A 6,626-nucleotide genomic window follows, 5' to 3' on the forward strand; every position below is an offset into this window, starting at 1 on the left:
CACTAAATTATTATTTTTCAGTTTGAGAGAATTTGAGAACACTAGTCCATACTAAAAGAAAACAGCAAAATGACCTTTAAAACATGAACAGAACATGAACAGTCCACTGTGAGGGGACACAAACACATAAACACCCACAGAGACACTCTAACGTACACATTCTTTTTAAGTTATTTGTGTTATTTGTTGTTGTATTGTTTGTATATCGTTGTATTTTAATGTGTGTGACTGTCCTTGTCGATCAGTGTATCAGTGTTTTGTTAGTTGTCATGTTTTGTGTTTTTTGTGGAACCCAGGAAGTGTAGCTGCTGCTTCTGCAAAAGCTAATGGGGATCCTAATAAACAAATAACAATTTCAGCTCATTTCTGTTATACATTTTCCTTGGGATTTTCAATTATTGGGGACAGAATTCAGTTTTCCCATTTCACAAGTCTGCTTTTTGAGACTAGTGTCTCTCCCAATGACATCATTATAACTTGTATAATTGGGACCTCAAATTTTTCCTGGATAAACCTTTTACATTGGGATTGTGAGTGTAATGTTCCAGCACAGTAAATGCCTGCTTCCTCCCAGGAAAGTGGAGCGTATGGCACATCAAAGCCAGGTGGAGAGTGGGTATCACAGGGGGTGAATCGAGTCGGGACAGCGTTCACATCCCCAGATAAAAGAGACAGACGTCACAGACAAACAAAAAACCCTCTTCACTCCCACATCCCAGGTTTCATGTTACACTGTAGCCTGGCTTCAAAAGGCTTCCCTGTTTAAAAATCTTTTGTGTCTAGGTTTGAGAGTGTGTGCGTGCACCCATGTTCATGTGTGTGTCTATGTGTGTGTGCGTGTGTGTTTTGAGCCGTTCGTTCTTTGTCACCTCTGTGAACTACAGTGGCGGTGGTTGAGTGCAGAGGAGGACAGGCAGACAGTGCTCCTTCACACAGGAGGCAAGATAAGCAGGGAGGATAGTGTATGCAGGTTTACCAGCCCGATGCTCCAGTCAGGGAGAGGAGAGAGGTGCTTGTTCTCATGTTTGACTCTCCTGAGGTGCAAGGGCAGTGCAGGGCAGACAAGGCAGTGCAGGGCAGACAAGGCAGTGCAGGGCAGACAGGGTAGTGCAGGGCAGACAAGGCAGTGCAGGGCAGACAGGGTAGTGCAGGGCAGACAAGGCAGTGCAGGGCAGACAAGGCAGTGCAGGGCAGGGCAGTGCAGGGCAGACAAGGCAGTGCAGGGCAGACAAGGCAGTGCAGGTCAGACAAGGCAGTGCAGGGCAGACAGGGTAGTGCAGGACAGACAGGGTAGTGCAGGGCAGACAGGGTAGTGCAGGGCAGAGAGGGTAGTGCAGAACAGACAGGGTAGTGCAGGGCAGACATGGTAGTGCAGGGCAGAGAGGGTAGTGCAGAACAGACAGGGTAGTGCAGAACAGACAGGGTAGTGCAGAACAGACAGGGTAGTGCAGAACAGACAGGGTAGTGCAGAACAGACAGGGTAGTTCAGGACAGACAGGGTAGTTCAGGGCAGAAAGGGTAGTGCAGAACAGACAGGGTAGTTCAGGACAGACAGGGTAGTGCAGAACAGACAGGGTAGTTCAGGACAGACATGGTAGTTCAGGGCAGAGAGGGTAGTGCAGGACAGACAGGGTAGTTCAGGACAGACATGGTAGTGCAGGACAGAGAGGGTAGTTCAGGACAGACAGGGTAGTGCAGAACAGACAGGGTAGTTCAGGGCAGACAGGGTAGTTCAGGACAGACAGGGTAGTGCAGGACAGACAGGGTAGTTCAGGACAGACAGGGTAGTGCAGGACAGACAGGGTAGTTCAGGGCAGAGAGGGTAGTTCAGGACAGACAGGGTAGTTCAGGACAGACAGGGTAGTTCAGGACAGACAGGGTAGTTCAGGGCAGAGAGGGTAGTGCAGGGCAGACAGGGTAGTTCAGGGCAGAGAGGGTAGTGCAGGACAGACATGGTAGTTCAGGGCAGAGAGGGTAGTTCAGGACAGACAGGGTAGTTCAGGACAGACAGGGTAGTGCAGGACAGACAGGGTAGTTCAGGACAGACAGGGTAGTGCAGGACAGACAGGGTAGTTCAGGACAGACAGGGTAGTTCAGGACAGACAGGGTAGTTCAGGACAGACAGGGTAGTGCAGGACAGACAGGGTAGTTCAGGACAGACAGGGTAGTGCAGGACAGACAGGGTAGTTCAGGACAGACAGGGTAGTGCAGGACAGACAGGGTAGTTCAGGACAGACAGGGTAGTTCAGGACAGACAGGGTAGTTCAGGACAGACAGGGTAGTGCAGGACAGACATGGTAGTTCAGGGCAGAGAGGGTAGTTCAGGACAGACAGGGTAGTTCAGGACAGACAGGGTAGTGCAGGACAGACAGGGTAGTTCAGGACAGACAGGGTAGTTCAGAACAGACAGGGTAGTTCAGGACAGACAGGGTAGTTCAGGACAGACAGGGTAGTGCAGGACAGACAGGGTAGTGCAGGACAGACAGGGTAGTGCAGGACAGACAGGGTAGTTCAGGACAGACAGGGTAGTGCAGGACAGACAGGGTAGTGCAGGACAGACAGGGTAGTGCAGGACAGAAGCCTTTGATTACTGTACAGAGAGAGAGAGAGAGAGAGAGAGAGAGAAAGAGAGAGAGAGACAGAGAAGCAGTGAGCCTGGTATCATTTGACGTTTGATGTTTCGTTCATTTTGCAGATTTGCAGTTTCACATATGAAATAAAACCATATTTTCACATTTTTACATTTTAACACCACCATTTCACGTGAGAAGAAAACCTGTTATCACCTCACATGTTAATTGCAGTTGGACATGCATAAAACGTTTACATGTGGAAATCGTCAATTTCACAAGTGAAAAACCTTCTCATATGAAGATCTCACGTTCACACGTGAAGTGGGCATGACAAAACCTTTTCCCGCTCAGAAGTCCGAAAAGACTTGGCATGGGTCCTGAGATCCTCAAAAGGTTCTATGGCTGCACCATCGAGAGCATCCTGACCGGTTGCATCACTGCCTGGTATGGCAAATGCTCAGCCTCCGACCTCAAGGCACTACAGAGGGTAGTGCGTACGGCCCAGTACATTACTGGGGCCATGCTTCCTGCCATCCAGGACCTCTACACTAGGCGTTGTCAGAGGAAGGCCCTAAAAATTGTCAAAGACTCCAGCCACCCTAGTCATAGACTGTTCTCTCTGCTACCGCACGGCAAGCGGTACCGGAGTGCCAAGTCTAGGTCCAAGAGGCTTCTAAACAGCTTCTACTCTAAAGCCATAAGACTCCTGAACATCTAATCAAATGGCTTCCCAGACTATTTGCATTGCCCCCCCCCCTCTTTTACACTGCTGCTACTCTCTGTTATTATCTATGCATAGTCACTTTAATAACTCTACCTACATGTACATATTACCTCAACTAACCGCCGGTGCCCCCACACATTGAATCTGTACCGGTACCCCCCTGTGTATAGTCTCGCTATTCTTATTTTTCCTGCTGCTCTTTAATTACTTATTACTTTTATTTCTTATTCTTACTCATATTCTTTCTTAACTGCATTGTTGGTTAGGGGCTTGTAAGTCATCGTTTTAACAGCCCTAGTTGATATTAAAGTGAGAAAATCCACATGTGCAAGTGGAGAGAACATGAGTCGGTCACGGTTGTTTATGGTCAGGTGATGAGGTAGCCCAGCCTTCCACTTCAAAATGAGTGTTGACCCTCTTGGTTCGAATGGTGAATATGTTGGCTTCTCCCCATGGGAGGCCTGGGTTCTAACCCCACCAGTTACAAAAGCACACATGTGAAGCTTCTAATATCACACGTGAAATGTTGAGAAACCACAGGTCTGATTTCTTTCACACGTGTTCTCGAAAACCATGTGACATTTTTCACATGTGATATGTTTAGATTTTTTTTGGTAAGGGGAAGAGAAGAGAGCAGAGGAGAGAGTCTCCAAAACGAAGCTGCTCTCCGGAGCCGCCACCATGGACAGACGCCCACCCGGACCCTCCCTATTGTTTTGAGGTGCGTTCGGGAGTCCGCACCTTAGGGGTGGTTCTGTCACACCCTGGTCGAAGTATTTTGTGTTTATCTTCATGTATTTGGTCAGGCCAGGGTGTGGCATGGGTTTTTGTATGTATTTGGATTGTAGCTAGTGGGATGTTCTAGTTAAGTCTATGGCTGTCTGAAGTGGTTCTCAATCAGAGGCAGGTGTTTATCGTTGTCTCTGATTGGGAACCATATTTAGGCAGCCATATTCTTTGAGTTTTTCGTGGGTGATTGTCCTTAGTGTCCTTGTTCCTGTCTCTGTGTTAGTTTACACTAGTATAGGCTGTTTCGGTTTTCGTTACGTTTTTCGTTTTGTAGTGTTTGTATTTAGATTCGTGTTACGTTTGTTCATTAAACATGGATCGCAATCTACACGCTGCATTTTGGTCCGACTCTCCTTCACCACATGAACACCGCTACAGAATCACCCACCACAAAAGGACCAAGCAGCGTGTCAACAGGCAGAAGCAGCCCAAAGAGGAGATGCGTAATAAGGATTTCTGGACATGGGAGGAAATCCTCGACGGGAGAGGACCCTGGGCTAAACCAGGGGAGTGTAGCCGCCCAAAGGTGCAGCAGGAGAAGAGGCAACAGGAGCAGCCCAAAGAGGAGTACAGTATGGACTATACTTCTTCGGAGGAGATAGACAGGTGGGCGGTCGACCCAGGGAGAGTGCCGGTGCCCGCCTGGGATTCGATGGAGCAGTGCGCGGAAGGTTATCGGAGAATGGAGTTGGCGAAGCAAGCACGGCGGCGCCAGGTAAGGTTGGGCAGGCTCGGTGCTCAAGAGCTCCAGTGCGCCTGCACGGTCCAGTCTATCCAGTACCACCTCCACACACCAGCCTTCCGGTGGCAGCTCCCCACACCAGGCTTCCTGTGCGTGTCCTCGGTCCAGTACCACCAGTACCAGCACCACGCATCAGGCCTATAGTGCGCCTCGCCTCTCCAGCGCTGTCGGAGCCTTTATCCTCTCCTGCGCTGCCTAAGTCTCCCGCCTGTTCAGCGCAGCCAGAGCCTTCCTCCTCTACAGCGCTGCTGGAGTCTCCCGCCTGTTCAGCGCAGCCAGAGCTACCAGCCTGCATGGAGCAGCCAGAGCTGTCGGTCTGCATGGAGCAGCCAGAGCTGCCAGTCTACATGGAGCAGCCAGAGCTGCCAGTCTGCATGAAGCAGCCAGAGCTGCCAGTCTGCATGAAGCAGCCAGAGCTGCCAGTCTGCATGAAGCAGCCAGAGCTGCCAGTCTGCATGAAGCAGCCAGAGGTGTGAGTCTGCATGGAGCAGCCAGAGCTGTCAGTCTGCAAGGAGCTGCCAGTCTGCAAGGAGCTGCCAGTCTGCAAGGAGCTGCCAGTCTGCAAGGAGCTGTCAGTCTGCAGGGAGCTGTCAGTCTGCAAGGAGCTGTCAGTCTGCAAGGAGCTGCCAGTCTGCACGGAGCCGCCAGAGCTGCCAGTCTGTAAGAAGCCGCCAGAGCTGTCAGCCTACATGGAGCAGCCAGAGCCGCCAGTCAGCGTGGAGCAGCCAGAGCCACCAGTCAGCATGGAGCAGCCAGATCTTTCAGTCTGGCAGGATCCGCCAGTCAGCCAGACTCTTCCAGATCTGCCAGTCGGCCGGGATCTGCCAGAACTGCCAGTCGGCCAGGATCCGCCAGTCGGCCAGGATCCGCCAGTTAGCCAGGATCCGCCAGTCAGCCAGGATCTGCCAGATCTGCTAGTCAACCAGACTTTTCCAGATCTGCTAGTCAACCAGACTCTTCCAGATCTGCCAAGTCAACCAGACTCTTCCAGATCTGCTAGTCAACCAGACTTTTCCAGATCTGCTAGTCAACCAGACTCTTCCAAATCTGCTAGTCAACCAGACTCTTCCAGATCTGCCAGTCAACCAGACTCTTCCAGATCTGCCAGTCAACCAGACTCTTCCAGATCCGCCAGTCAGCCGGGATCTGCCAGAACTGCCAGTCGGCCAGGATCTGCCAGTCGGCCAGGATCCGCCAGTTAGCCAGGATCCGCCAGTCAGCCAGGATCTGCCAGATCCGCCAGTCAGCCAGGATCCGCCAGTCAGCCAGGATCTGCCAGTCAGCCAGGATCTGCCAGTCAGCCGGGATCTGCCAGTCAGCCGGGATCTGCCAGTCAGCCAGGATCTAGTAGATCCATCAACCTGCCTGAGCTTCCTCTCACTCCTGAGCTTCCTCTCACTCCTGAGCTTCCTCTCACTCCCGAGCTTCCTCTCACTCCCGAGCTTCCTCTCACTCCCGAGCTTCCTCTCACTCCCGAGCTTCCTCTCACTCCCGAGCTTCCTCTCACTCCCGAGCTTCCCCTCAGTCCCGAGCTGCCTCAGTCCCGAGCTGCCCCTCAGTCCCGATCTGCTCCTCAGTCCAGTGGGGTTCTGGGTGAGGACTACTAGGCCATGGTTGGCGGCGAGGGTGGACTATCCAAGGACGTGAGGAGAGGGGACTAAGACATTGATTGAGTGGGGTCCACGTCCCGCGCCGGAGCCGCCACCATGGACAGACGCCCACCCGGACCCTCCCTATTGTTTTGAGGTGCGTTCGGGAGTCCGCACCTTAGGGGGGGGGGGGTTCTGTCACGCCCTGG

This window comes from Oncorhynchus tshawytscha, linkage group LG18 (assembly GCF_018296145.1).
Source record: "Oncorhynchus tshawytscha isolate Ot180627B linkage group LG18, Otsh_v2.0, whole genome shotgun sequence".
Taxonomy (NCBI): Eukaryota; Metazoa; Chordata; class Actinopteri; order Salmoniformes; family Salmonidae; genus Oncorhynchus; species Oncorhynchus tshawytscha.